A 15661-nucleotide genomic window follows, 5' to 3' on the forward strand; every position below is an offset into this window, starting at 1 on the left:
CTTCTTCAAGAGATATGTAGGTACAGAGATAGAGATAGAAAGAAAAATATGTATGCATGTTTTCCTTCATTCTCTTTCCTTTTTCCAAAGTACTAAGTCATAGTCCTGAAAGAATTAGAAGCCATACATCTTACTACACTGATGGACAGTGACTGCAATGGGGTATGGGGTGAGGGGACTCAATAATATGGGTGAATGTAATAACCACATTGTTTTTCATGTGAAAACTTCATAAGAGTGTATATCAATAATACCTTTAAAAAAGAAAAAGAATTAGAAGTCATAGCATAAGAGACAGATTGAGTCTGACTGCCAGGACAGTAGATGAATAGCCTGTGTGGTTGCAAAGACAAGGCCCAGGCAGGCACCAGAGCCTTATATTAGATTATTGGCAGTGTGTTGGAAGAAGGACAGAAATGCGCAGATCAGAGACTACAAGAAAGCTCAGGGCTTACTTTGACACACAGGATTCCTGGCCTACTGCCACTATAAAAGATGACCAACATATCCCAGTTTGCACAGAACTTTCCCTGTTTTAAAGCAGAAAATTTCAAATCCCAGAAAATGCTGTAGTCCCAGAGCTGTTAAATCATCCTGGAAGCTTGATCCTTTTTTCTCCCAAGAAGATGGTGAGTTGTATTTTGTATTTTCTGAATAGAGGTCTGATTTTTTTTCTCAAATGTTTCAGGGTGGAGAGAGACTAAGAATAAGCACAGGATGTAGAGGTGTTTGGGGTGTAATCTCTCTCCTTTTCCTCTCACCATCAATAGAGATACCAGCATACTTACTTGCAGAACTGAACTTGGAGGCTGGATTTTCTTCAGGTTTCTTTGGCTCAGGTGCAGATCAGGGCTCTTGATTCTTTTTGCCCTCTTTCTTACCTGACTCCCTCCAGTGATTTTTGTTCCCTGCATCTCCTGGACTATGGCTGGAGTTTCTACTTTGACCTTTTGGCACATTCACCCCATCTTCTTAATTTTCATCTTTCCTTGTGGTCCTTCTGCCGGTGGCTGAGCCACAATTACTCCACCTGTGTCTGAGTGTCTGTGCCTAAGCTTTGAGATAGAGCAGGAGGGTTAGAGATTTGCTTACCAAGGTGTTCTTCAGTAGAGAGGCTAACATTACCTTTAGAGGCTATTTGGGTTTGGGAAGCTTAGAGGGTGGAAACTGACAGACTTTCTTCTAATTGAGCATTTCATTTTCTAGGGACTTCACACTCTCTCTCCTTCATGCACTTCTGCAAGATGTGGCTGAGGTCCCAGTCCTGTGATGACTTACTTCCTGTCCTCGATGGTTCTGTTTCCTGAGTTTCTTCCCTTTGCTATTGTGGGTATCTCTGCTGAGGCTGACATTCTAAGTTTAGCTCATCCAGTGGATGCTGTAATTTCTCCTATTCCTTCTGTAGCTGTGCTTCTCCTTTTCTATCAGCTTTGTCAACAGGCTTTGCCCCTCCACAAATAAAGGTTGCTGGAATGAAATACAAGGAGCTAGCCAAGAAATTGTCTTCCTTAGGAGTATTCTAAGGCTTTAGATTCAGTCTGGGTCTTTGGGGAGGACCCTTTTCATCATGCCTATTGTCATCCCAAGAGTAATAATTGCTGGAGCTCCATGACTGGATCATCTGTCTGTCATATGTCTTCATGGCCCCCTTCTCCTCTAGTCATTATCTCTACAGTACGCACTACCAAATACACTTGTGCCACTGCCTACCTTTGTCACAGTCTCTGCTGCCTCAGTCATCACAGCCATCCCCACCCCATATCAATCCATATCCTGTTGTAAGCCATCAAGATACTGCATCCTGACACCCATTACAATATTGACCGCAGTCATAATGATCTTGATGCTTGTCCCCAGAACTATCATCACCTCTTCTAGGCGGGTAGTCATCAAAGCTGTCTGTTGCAAGATGGGCCCTCCAGTTTGTATCCGTTTTGTCAGAATCCCAATTTCTATCTCCACTGAAAGAACAATCCTTCCTGTCATTATCCTGTGTTTCATCAACACCACCCACTGGAATTTCCCTATGGCCTGGAGACTCCTCATTTGAGGCTCATGGCTCTGAGCAAGGAATCTAAGCTCAGGTCCTCAAACTCAGAATAACCAAATCTTTCAACCTCTCTGGATTGCTAGGTTCACATGGTAAACACACTGCACTGATATTTAATCCTCTAAATAATTTCTTAGACTGCCAGTAAAAAGATGGTGGAGTAGGAAGGCAAGGAGAAACCTCTCCCCATATACACACCAATGAAGCAACTACACCAAAAACAACTAACAGTGAAAACAACCTGAAGAGTGCAGAACAGATGATCTACACCTGGTGAAGAAGAGAAGACCACATTGAGAAGAGTAAAGTCACAGAGTTGTGATCAAGCATGACCCAAGACCTTTGCCCATCTCAGCCCACAAGTGGGAGGGAGAGGAACAGAAAGGGAGAGCATAAGCACTCAGGAACTCTGCACACCTGTCCTGGAGATCTTCTGTGGTAACGTAAACCCACATTGCACTGGGCTTTGGTAATTAATGGGGCTTGACACCATAGAGAGTTGGGGTACTCTGGGAGGCTGAGACTTCTGCTGCTTGTGGAGAATAGGCATGCTCTGTCAGTCCCACTGAGACTCAACACAGAGGTGGCAGTTTGAAAGATTTACCAGCAGCAAGAAGGGTACAAAAGGGCAGAGATTAGATGGAGCTCTCTCTGTAGGAGAAAGGGCAAGGAGACAATGCTACCTCAGCCCAGTTGCACCAGACTTTGCTGCCTGGTAGGTGGAGAGAGGCTTTCCTGCTCCTCTCTTAGCCCATCTGGGGAGGTGCCTGTGAGAGCCAGTTTTAAGTGCTCCTTCCTCCTTGAGGGCATCCCAGCCCCTGTGCCACACTCACCTGCATATCCCCTTCTTCCCCTCCACCATCCAGGCAGGTAGAGGACAGCCCACCCACAATGATCCCAACAAGAGCACTGCTTCCAAGCTCACAAAAGTCTGGCTGAAGAGAGCTGCCAGCCATGGAAGACTGAGAACAGCTACTGCTGGCAGACAGGCAGAGAGGTGGCCCCACCCACAGCCCACCAATGGCAACTGCAGCTCCACTGCAAAAGGAAAACCAGGCACAGGTGAGCAAAGAGTCTTGAGCTTCTGGGCACCACAGGATGCCTTCTTCATAAAGCCATTACATTCTAGACCAGGAGTTGTAGCAAATCTATCTAATACAAAAGAAGAACCCAGAAACCCAGACGAAATGAAGGGCAAAAGAATATGTTCCAAACAAAAGAACAGGATAAGACACCAGAAAGAGAGCTAAATGAAATGGAAATAATCAATCTTCTTGATAAAGATTTCCAAATAATAGTCACAAATGTGCTCACTGATTTGTGGGAAACTACTGGCAATCTGAGGGAGGACTTCCACAAAGAGAAGATTTGAAAAAGAGACACTCAGAGCTAAAGAGTACAGAAACTGAAATGAAATATACAATGGAGAGAATGAATAATAGATTGCTGCAAGTAAAGGAGACAATCATTGAGATGGAAATTAGAGAACAGGACCACACAAAAGCTGAGAAACAGAGAGAAAAATAATTTCTAGGAATGAAGGAATGATAAGAGAGCTGTGTGACCAATCCAAACAAAACAGTATTTGCATAATAGGGGTACCAGAAGGAGAAGAGAAAGACAAAGGGATAGAAGTCTCTTTGAGGAAATAATTGTTGAAAACTTCTTCAATCTGGGGAAGGAAATAGACATTCAGGTCATGGAGGTACAGAGAGCCCCTAACAAAAGGAACCCCAAAAATACAACATTAAAATATATAATAATTAAAATGACAAAGAGAGGGTATTGAAACCAGCCAGGAGAGGCAGAAAATATAAGGGCAACCACCTAAGGCTATCAGAAGATTTCTCAGCAGAAGCTTTATAGACTACAAGGGGGTGGCATGAAATATTTAACGTGTGGAAACAGAAAAACTTTTAAGAATCCTTTACCCAGCAATGTTATCACTTAGAGTTGAAGTAGAGATTAAAAGTTTCCCAGATAAACAATAGTTAAAAGAATTCACCACCACTAAACCAGTCTTACAGGATATGTTAAAGAGATTTCTGTTCTTAAGCCTAAGTATTTTTCATCAGTGAAAATAAACCTACAGTAAAGGTAGTAGACAAGTTACTTACTAAGCAAGCATCAATTTTTAAAAAAGTAGTAAAATCAAATATACACAAAATCAGCCAAGGGATACACAAAAAATGCAGATTACAGCATCTAATACATACAGTGTGGAGGAGAAAGAAGAATAAAAAGGAGAATGTGTTTGAAATACAGTGACCAAATAGAGACTGTTATATATTTAGGAAACTGTTTATGAGCCTTATTATGGTAACCACAAGCCTAAAGCCTATAATAGATATGAAAAAAAAAATTTTTAAGAAATACAATTATAGCACTACAGAAAACCATCAAATTACAAGAGAAGAGTATAAGAGAGGAAGAAATGAACAGAAAGGAACTACAAAAACAACCAGAAAACAATTAATAAAAAGGCAATAACTACATACCTATCAATAACTGCCTTAAATGAAATGGCCTGAATGCACCAGTAAAAAGACAAAGGGTGGCAGAATGGATAAAGAAACAAGACCCATCTAGACGCTGCCTATAAAAGACTCATTTCAGACCTAAAGACACACATAGACTGAAAGTAAAGGGATCAAAGAGGATATTTCATGCAAAAAATAGGGAGAAAAAGCAGGAATAACAGAACTTTTATCAGACAAAATTAGATTTTGAAACAAGGAAACTAATGAGACAAAGAAAGACATTACATAATGCTAAAGGAATCAGTCCAACAAGAGGATATAATAATTATAAATATCTATGCACCCAACATAGGAGCACTTAAATATGTAAAACAAGTACTAACAGAACTAAAGGGAGAAATAGACAGCAATTCAATCACATTAGGGGACTTTGACATGCCACTTACATCAATGGACAGAACAACTAGACAGAAAATAAGTAAGGAAATAGAGACACTGAACAACACACTAGATCAGAGGGATTTAACAGATATGAATGTACAGAACATTCTACCCAAAAGCAGTAGGATACACATTTTTCTCAAGTGCACATGGAATGTTCCCCAGAATAGATCACATATTAGGACACAAAAAGTACCTCGATTAAAAACATTGAAATTGTATCAAGCATCTTTGCACATTACAATGTCATGAAACTAGAAACAAATTACACAATGAAAACAAAAAATCCCCACAAACACATGGAAGCTAAACAACATTCTTCTAAATAATCAATGGATCAATGAACAAATCAAAGAAGAAACCAAGCAATACATGGAGACAAATGAAAACAAAAATACAACAGTTCAAAATATGTGGGATGTGGCAAAAGTGGTTCTAAGAGGAAAGTACATAGCAATAAAAGCCTACCTCAAAAAACAAGGACAATCCCAAATAAACAGTCTAAACTCACAATTAAAGAAACTATAAAAAGAAGAACAAATGAAAACCAGAGTTAGTAGGAGGAGTGACATAATAAAGATCAGCGCAGAAATAAATAAAATAGAGAAGAATAAAACAATAGAAAAAACAATGAAATCAAGAGCTCACCCTTTGAGAAAACAAACAAAATAAACAACCCCCTAGCCAGACATATCAAGAAAAAAGAGAACACAAATAAACAAAAATCAGAAACAAAAAAGGAATAGTCACAACTGACAGCCCAGAAATACAAAGAAATATTAGAGAATTCCATGAAAAATTATATGCCAATAAATTGGACAACCTAGAAGAAATGGACAAATTCCTAGAAAAATACAACTTTCAAAGACTGACCTAGGAAGAAACAAAATCTGAACAGAACAATTACCAGTAATGAAATTTAATTGGTAGTCAAAAAATTCCAAAAAACAAAATCCTTTACCAGATGGCTTCACAGCTGAATTCTACCAAACATTTAAAGAGCTGGTACACATCCTTCTTAAAGTATTCTAAAAAGTAGGAGGGAATATTTCCAAACTCATTCTCTGAGGCCAACATCACTCTAATACCAAAACCAGACAAAGACACTACAGAAGTAAAATTACAGACCAATATTCCTGGTGAACATAGATGCAAAAATCCTCAACAAAACTTTAGGAAACCAATTTAAAAAATACATCAAAAGGATCATCCATCATGGCCAAGTGGGATTTATTCCAAGGATGCAAGGACGGTACAAAATTAATAAATCAAGCAACGTGATACACCACATTAACAAAAAGGCGATTAAAAAACTATGATCATTTCAATAAATGCTGAAAAAGCACTTGAGAATATTTAACATCCATTTGTGATAAAAACTCAATAAAATTGGTATTTTTTTCTCAATGTAATAAAGGCCATATATGACAAACTCACAGCTAACACCATACTCAATGGCAAAAAGCTGAAAGCATTTCCTCTAAGATCAGGAACAGGACAAGGATGTCCATACTCACCACTTTTATTCAACATAGTATTGGCGGTCTCAGCCATGGCAATCAGACAAGATAGAGATAAACAGCATCCAAAATGGTAAGGAAGTAGTAAAACTGTCAGTATTTGCAGATGACATGACACAATATAGAGGAAACCCTAAAGACTCCACTAAAAAACTATTAGAACTAATAACTGGATTCAGAAAAGTTGCAGGATACAAAATTAATACACAGAAATCTGCTGTATTCCTACATATTAACAACAAACTAGCAGAAAGAGAAATCCAGAAAATAATTCCATTTACAATTGCGTCAAAAAGAATAAAATACTTAGGAATAAACCTAACCAAAAATGTGAAAATACCTGTATTCTGAAAACAATAAAAAACTGAGAGAAATTAAAGACACTAATAAATGGAAATCTATCCCATGCTCATGGATAGGAAGAATTAATATTATCAAAATGGACATCCTGCCCCAAGTAATTTACAGATTCAATGCAATCCCTACCAAAATACCAATGGCATTTTTCAATGAACTAGAGCAACTCATTATACAATTCATTGGGAACCACAGAAGATCCCAAATAGCCCATGCCGCTCTGAGAAAGAAGGAAACTGGGAGGCATTATGCTCTGTGACTTCAAGCTATGCCATGAAGCTACAGTAATCAAAACAATTTGGTACTGGCACAAGAACAGACCCATAGATCAATGGAACAGCATAGAAAGTACAGATATAAACCCATACATATATGGTCAATTAATATATGATAAAGAAGCCATGAATATACAATGGGAAAGATGGTTTCTTCAATATCAGGTGCTGGGAAAACTGGACAAATGCATGTGAGAGAATGAAACAGTATCACTATCTAAATCCATATACAAAAGTAAACTCAAATGAATTGAAGACCTAAATATAAGACATGAAACCATGAAACTCTTGAAAGAAAACATAGGCAAAAGTCTCCTGAACACAAGCATGAGTAATATTTTTCTGGACACATTTCCCAGGCAAAGGAAACAAAACCAAAAATGAACAAGTAGGACTACATCAAACTAAAAAATCTTCTGTACAGCAAAGGACACCATCAACAGAACAAAAAGCAACCTATAGTATGGGAGAATATATTCACAAATGATTTATCTGATAAGGGGTAACATACAAAATATATAAAGAATTCATACAACTCAACAGCAAAAAAACAAGTAACCTGGTTAAAAAATGGGCAGAGGACCTGAACAGACATTTTTCCAAAGAAGAAATACAGATGAACAACAGGCACATGAAAATATGCTCCACATTGCTAATCACCAGAGAAATGCAAATCAAAACCACAATGAGTTATCACAAATCAGTTAAAATGGCTACTATCCAAAAACAAGAAATAACAAGTGTTGGTGAGGATGTGGAGAAATGGGAACCCTCCTACACTACTGGTGGGAATGTAAATTGGTTACAACCACTGTGGAAAGCAGTATGCAGTTTCCTCAAAAACCTAAAAATAGAAATACCATAAGACCCAGTAATCCCACTTCTAGGAATTTGCCCAAAGAAAACAAAATCCCTAATTCAAAAAGATATATGCACCCCTATGTTTACTGCCACATTATTTACAATAACTAAGATACGGAAGCAACCAAAATGTCCATCTATAGATGAATGGATAAAGAAAAGGTAGTGTGTGTAGACAATGGAATATTATTCAGCCATAAAAAAGGAAAAGTCCCACCATTTGTGACAACACGGTTGGACCTAGAGGGTATTATGCTAAGTGAAATAAGCCAGTTGGAGAAAGACAACTACTACCCTATGATCTCACTTATTTGTTGAATCTAAAAATGAAAAACAAAAAAAGTAACAAAATAGAAGTAGACTTACAGACACTGAGAAGTGACTGGTGGTTACCAAGGGGGAGAGGTTGGGATAGGAGGGTGCAGAGGGTGAGAGGATAGAAGGGCACAAAAATCCTCAATCGTAATACAAGTTAGTCACGGGGATGGTAGTATGTATAGCATGGAGAATATAGCCAATGGTTCTGTAACATCTTTCTTTGTTGATAGTAACTGTACCAGTTGGGGCGAGGATTTAATAATGTGGGTAACTGGTGAGTCACTGTGTTGTATACTTGAAACTAATATAAGCGTGTATATCAATTATACTTCAATTAAAAAACAAAAATTTCTTAATGGAGCCTTCTGTCACATCATATATAGGTTCCCTAGAAAAGTAGGGTAGGGTAGCTATTTGGAAGGTAATCTGTTCAATACAGGGTTTCTGAATAGCTAGCAGAGCAGTGGGCAGGGTGGAATGGTCAATTGGATGAGCCCTGTACACATGGTCATTAGTGTGCCAAGTGGTTGAAACATCTCCTAGGGCTTCTGTTTCATCAACCCAGCTGACTGGTTTGGGGACATTTGCTTCCTCCAAGAGTACCCCATCCTCGGCCAAAAAGGTGTATTGAGGAGTTACTCTTCCCCTACTTACTCTTTTTTGCTGAGGCTGCCATGTTGGGAAAGAGAGAGTGGTCAACCCATTTATGATTAGGCAATGACAGTCTATGTCTAGTAATATTTCTTGCCTTGAAATCAACTTTACCACAGACTGGGAGAAAATATTTGCAAAAGACATTTCTGATAAAGGACTGTTATCCAAAATATACAAAGAACACTTAAAACTCAACAGTAAGAAAATGAACAACTCAATCAGAAAATGGGTAAAGAACCTGAACAGACACCCCACCAAAGAAGAAATACAGATGGACAATAAGCACATGAAAACATTAACAAATTTTATGTTGTTAGGGAAAATCAAATTAAAGCAACAGTGAGATACCACCACGTACCTGTTAGAACACTAAAATCCAAAATGCTGGCAACACTAAATGATGGGAAAGATATGGAACAACAGAGACTCTCAACAATTGATGGTGGAAAATGCAAAATAATATAGCCACTTTGGGAGACGATTTGGTGGTTTCTTAGAAAATTAAGCATGCTCTTAACTTTCGATCCAGCAACTGTACTCCTTGGTATTTAACCAAAGGAGTTGAAAACTCATGTCCACACAAAACCCTGCACAAGAACAATTATAGCAGCTTTATTAATAATTTTCAGAACCTGGAAGCAACCAATATGTCTTTCAGTAGATGAATGGAAAAATAAACTGTGCTACTTGAAGACAATGGAATTTTATTCAGTGCTAAAAAGAAATGAGCTATGTATCAAATCATGAAATGACATGGAGGAAACAAATGTGTTTAGGATACTAATCAGAATTATTTTATAGCCCATGTTGATATCACCAAGATCTCAATCTCCAATGGATCTGATCTATTTCTATTTTTTTCTTCTGATTTTCTCTCACATGGTTCTATTTACTGACATGACTTGCAGATTTTTCCTTAAATGCTAGACAATGTGTATGAATAATTGCAAAGTTATACATGATGTTTTCCTTCTCCAGAAATAATTTAATTTTCTTCTGGCAGAAAGAGTAGGGGCAGATCACCCTAATCCCATTAGACAATGTGGTACTTGGAGACCGGCTTGAGGTTTTCTGAGGCTAATTTATTTCCACTTTGTTCTTAGTTCTATGCACAGTCCATTTGGAATCTCAGCTGAAAGCCTGGAGGTATTTTTCAGAGCTCTGACTTCTTGCTGGGTCCTGACTTCCAATTTTTGCTTCTCAGAAAAATGAGTCTGTTTCACTTTTTAGCTTCTTATCTGCCTCTTTCTGCTTGGACTTTTGATCTCTTACCTACAAGGCTCAGGAATCAGCAAATGTCTTGATGGGAAAAGTGGGAGTGGAGTATCAGCTCACTTTTTAATAACTGTCTTTTCCCTGGGATCTAAGCCTTTCCAATCCTGGCTTTCTTGCTGGCCCTGAGCTCCGTGTCTTGTTTTGGTAGCCCTGTCAGACTCCTAAAAGCTCTCTAAGCTGCACCTTTTGCTTGGCCTCTGTAACTTACAATTCAGCAAAATGTCTCAAGGTGGGAAATGATGGAGATTGTTATTCTGATGTCATTGCACTTTCTTTTTTTTCTCCATTCTTCCTCAAGTCCTAGATGCCTTGGCTGCTTTCTGATACTTTGAAAGATTTGGTTTTGGTTTTTATAAAAATTGAACTTTACAGTCATTCTTAGTGAGATGTTTGCTGTAAAACCAGCTCTTACGTCAGAGCTGGAAGCACTTGTCCAAATACTCCCAGCTAAGATACAGTTTTCAGTCTGGCCCACTTAGAAAATTACATGCTATGTGATGATTTGATTTTCCCACCACTTTTCTTTATTTGAACCACGTGAAACACTTACTGTCAGAGGACACCACATCCTTTGGGTTTTATTTGACAGTAACAAATCTTTTATGTGCAAATATGCAGCTATTTTTTTTCTGTGTTGCCTGTGACATTAAAATAGTATTACTTGGTGTTATTTGGTAGACACATAGGCAGGCTTGGGCCTGAAATGCCCAAAAGGTTTAGCCAGGTGATCCTATGATTATATTTAATTTAAAAAATCATCCAAATAAAAACACAAAATAAAAAATAAATAATCTTATTCTGTACTTGCTGGCCATTAAGAATATACTAGTGGTCCCACATGAGAAATAATTTCATCTCTGGTTGGTGATATAAAATGATACTTTGCACTTGTGTTTATTTATTCTACCTCACTGTTTAGATTTTTTTAAATGTAAAAATGTATAAATATTCTCAAAAGAGAACATAAACATGATGTTATAGAAAAATGGAACTAAAGTGAGCAAAGAAAATACCTGGTGTAAGTGACCACCGAGAACCCCAGGGGAAAATGACCTCAGAGTACACCTGGCACAAATGACAAAAAACACCTGGTGCAAGTGACATGGAACACACCATGAGATTTAGGGAGAAGCGGGTTGTCCCAGAGCACAGAGCAAATTCCATGGCTAATCAATGTCTCTCCTCCAAATTGGAAAAATTGCATATACCTGCAAGAATAAAATTACCTCCTTTCCCTAGCACATTAAAAGGTGCTCAAAATCATCATCAGGGAAATACAAACCAAAACTACAATGAAATACCACTGCATACCCACTAGAGTAGCAAAAAGACAAAACCAAGTGTTGGTGAGGGTCTAGAACAATTGGAATTCTCATACATCACTGGTGGGGGTATAAAGTGGAACCACTTTGAAACACTGGCCTATTGGACATTTACATACCTTCTTTTGTGAAATTTCTGTTCAAAACATTTATAAATGGAAGAGTTTATTCAGGTAAGCACCCAAGAAAGTTGGGCACACAGTGAAATATGCAGTGCTGTAGCAGTCGTTATAACCATAATAATGCTGTGTAAGAAACCATCCGAAATGCAGTGGTTAAAACAACAAAAATTTATACTCTCACACCCTTCACCTGGGAGTTGTCTAATCTAACTGGAGCATGAATATTGTTTGGCAGATTCTTATAAAGTTAAACAGACATCAACCACATAAGCCAGTTATTCAACTTCTAGGTATTTATGCAAGAGAAATAAAAGCCTCTGCCTACACAAAGACTTGTGCTTGGATGTTCATAGCAGCTTTATTAGTAATAGCCAAAAATTGGGAATATCCCAGTGCACACCACAGGTGAATGGATAAACAAATGTGGTACTTATGTAGTAAAATACTACTCAGGAATAAAAATAAATTAAGTACTGCTACATGCAACATGCACGGATTTAAAAATGTTACACTGAATAAAAGAAGCCAGACACAAAAGAGTATATACTGTATGACTACACTTATTAAAATCCTAGAAAAGTCTACTGTGATGGAAGAGATCAATGATTAGCTGGCAACTGGGTGAAAAGAAGGGTCCCCTCTGAAGGGACATAAGGAATCTCTTGGAGGTGATAGGAATGTTCTGTTAACCTTTCTATGGTGTTTACACCTGTTGAAACTTATCCAAGCATGCACTTTCTATAGGTACAATTTATTCAGGGATCATACTTCAAAAACACAGGTTAAAATTTTCTCCTTCATCCTCATTAGCAGAACCCCAGTTTTGTCTGGAGTGGCAGCATGCCTCCCTTGCAGCTCAGGGTGACACAGTGTTGGCCTGTGAAATATAAGTAGAAGTCCCCTCATGAGGCTTCTAGGAAAGTTCTGACACTGGTCAAATTCAGGTGGTACATGTCTTTTGTTATTCCCCTTTTCCCTACCTGTAATAAAGAAATGATGCTGGAGTGCTGTTCTGACATCATGAAATGATATTCCTGAAGAACAAAAGTCATAGATGAAGAATGGAAAAATAGAAGGAGCATAACTAAATATAACATAATTGAAACTGTTGCCTCAGTAAGAAAAATAAGTCCCTTACATGTTTCAAACACTATATAGCAGGTTTTTGTTATGTACAATCAATATAATCTCAGCAGATACAGACTTTCTCTGTTAATGGATTGAGCCTAGGATTCCAAATCTCTGACCTGTTTTCCTAACTTTCTGGACCAAGCTCAGTTTTAGAACCTTAATTCTAAACCTGGAAGACTTGGCCAGACACCCAAGCAGCAGTTTCTTTTCCTGGCTCAGACACATCAATCAGCTCTCATGCCTGGTCCCAACTTTACTTACACCTCCCTGAGGTTCTCAGACTCAGATCCCAGTGCAGTCACCATGACCCTCCACACTGTCTTAAACCTGACAGATTCTCTCTTCCCTCCTTCAATTTTTTTCCCAGAAAGCTGACTATGACTCAGGACTTTTCTTCCTTTTCCAAAATGGAAATATTTGCATGTTATTTCCCTGAGTATAAAATAAAGCTTGACTCTCCTTACTGGGGTTTTCTACCACTTTGCTCTGCTGTCAGTGCCTTTTACATCATAGCACTTATCTTTATTTTCACAACATAAATATACGTGTGATTATTAAAGTGGTCTCAATAACTAGATAGATGTTGAGCTTCAGAAGGGCAGGGACTATGTCTGCTTTGTTCATATCTTTATTCCTATAGTACTCTCTTAATACTAATGAATAGAGAAATAAATGAAACTTTCATATCATTTACAGGTGGCAAGCAGACTCCTAGTTCATTAGTTCAAATTATTGTTCATGCCATGATCATTTTTTGGAAAAGTTACCAAACCATGAAGACTGGGTTCGCTAAAATATATACACTAGCTTATTTCAAGCAGACCATTACAAGTAGCCAACAATTGTTTTTCATCTGATGTTAGTTTTCTGATACTGTCTTCATATTACCTATTATATTTTTCAGTTAGGTGGGAGATGTTATTTTCTGTTTTGTTGACTAATTAATGATCAACTAGTTTGAGCTCTCTCATCTATTTTTCTCTTCATTTCACAATAACTTAATCTCCACTTTCTAATCTCTTCTTTCAATGTGGAAGGCATTCCCCTGTTTCCTCAAGATATTCTGGGATCTTGTTTCCTTCATCACCACGTTCTAGCTACAGCAACTACAATCTCTTTCTTTCCATTTGTCTCTCTCTCTGTCCTGTTTAATTTATTCATTCATTCATTCATTCAACAACTATTTATTAAATGCTTACTAAATACCTAACACTATTTTAGCCTTTTGGAATAGATCAGTGAGCAAATCCTCATAGAGCATATATAGAAGTGGAGGGAGACAGACAATAAACAAAACAAATATATAAATTATAGTATTTAAGGTCTAAGGAAATAACTAAAGCCAGGGGGAGTTTTCAATTTTAAAAAGCCTGGTTAGGAGAGGATTCACTGGAAAGGTAACAAAGCCTCAAAGGAAGTGAGGGAACAAGTCTTGTGAGTATCTGGGCCTTATGGGCTGAATTGTGTCCTCCTTCTTCCAAATATATATGAAGTTGTTAATCCCAGTGCCTCAGATTGTAACCACGCTTGGAAATAAGGCCTTTAAAGAATAATTAAGTTACAATGAAGCCTAATGAGGGTTATGACTTGGCTAATGGGGAAGCAGAAGATGAGTGAAAAATGTCTTACAGAGGTAAGACTGAGTTACTGGGTTAAATGTAGCCTGATAAGACAGAATTGTCCTTTGAATGCAGCCAGTGGTGGCCTCAGCAAGAGCAGTTGTGGGCATGAAAGCCTGGCTGCAGGGTGTTTGACAAGGAGATAAGAGGAACTAAAGATAGGGAGCTTAGAACATTGTAGAGTTTGACTGAACTGAGGAGCTAGAAAACCTGGTAGGAGTGGAGGGGAAGCCAGGCTTTTCCTGTTTTGCTTTGGGACAGAAAAATGAGCATGTTCACATGCTAGTATCTTAAAAAATCTTAACCGAGTTTTGATGGGAGCATGTGTCTCAGCTTCAGCCTCTCAACTAGTCTCAGCGTTGACGCTATTGCTTTGAATTCACTGCTGATGGGTGCATCTTCCAAACCCACAACTCACTGTTTTGGTCATCTGGTCAAAAGTCGTCATGGTGACCTTAACTGCTATGAGAAAATTTTGAATGCCTTAAGAAAACATTAAAATCTTCTCCAGTTTGGCCTTTTACAGTTTTATCTTTCTTTACTGAAGCCCTATAGTGAGGTGCAAAGCATGGCAGCCAGGGTCAGAAGGCTTGTTACCAAGTCACGATTCTGTAAATAGCTATGTCACTTTAGATGAACTACGTTAAGTGCAGCGGGCCTGGGCTTCTTCCGCTTTAACGACGGACGGGGCCGGGGGGATAGCCTGGATCATCTGCAGGTCACAGGCTGTAATTCTCAGCGTCGTGGTGGCCGCATGCAGGATCCTTTCCTGAATCCACTCTACCCCTTCCAGCGCTAGGAATCACGTGCCTTATGTAGTCACTTATTTTGCCTGTTTCGCTTTTGCCTTTCCAAACAGATCAGGCTTTTAGAAGAGCCACAGAGGCAGCTCCTTTATGGTCCGCCACCTCCTCGCCACCAGGAACTCTTCTCCTCCCACTCTTCTTTCACTTGGGACCATAACCTCCTCATCCAGAATCAGCCACGTATTAAGTACCGCTTCCAACCAATCAAAAAGAAATTACAGCAGCCTTTGAGGAGCATCCACTTTCACCAATGATCTTCAAGTTCCCTCTAGCGCCTCTCTTTGAGAGGCGAGGCAAACCACCGCTATGACCAATCTGCTCCACGAAAGATATTGCGGGAACTGCGTAACTTAACTCACCAATCAGGCAAGAAGGCTGCAGGGAGGGGCACTTCTCATTGGTAACTGCGTCCGGAAGAAGGCCGGGCCTC

The 15661-nt window shown here is 38.7% G+C and overlaps 1 pseudogene; it reads right to left on the reverse strand.

Moving 5' to 3' along the window:
- Nucleotides 1-684: 684 nt before the first annotated feature.
- Nucleotides 685-3006, reverse strand: LOC108410294 (eukaryotic translation initiation factor 4B pseudogene; annotated as a pseudogene).
- Nucleotides 3007-15661: the final 12655 nt, after the last annotated feature.

This window comes from Manis javanica, chromosome 1, assembly GCF_040802235.1.
Source record: "Manis javanica isolate MJ-LG chromosome 1, MJ_LKY, whole genome shotgun sequence".
NCBI classification, from domain to species: Eukaryota; Metazoa; Chordata; class Mammalia; order Pholidota; family Manidae; genus Manis; species Manis javanica.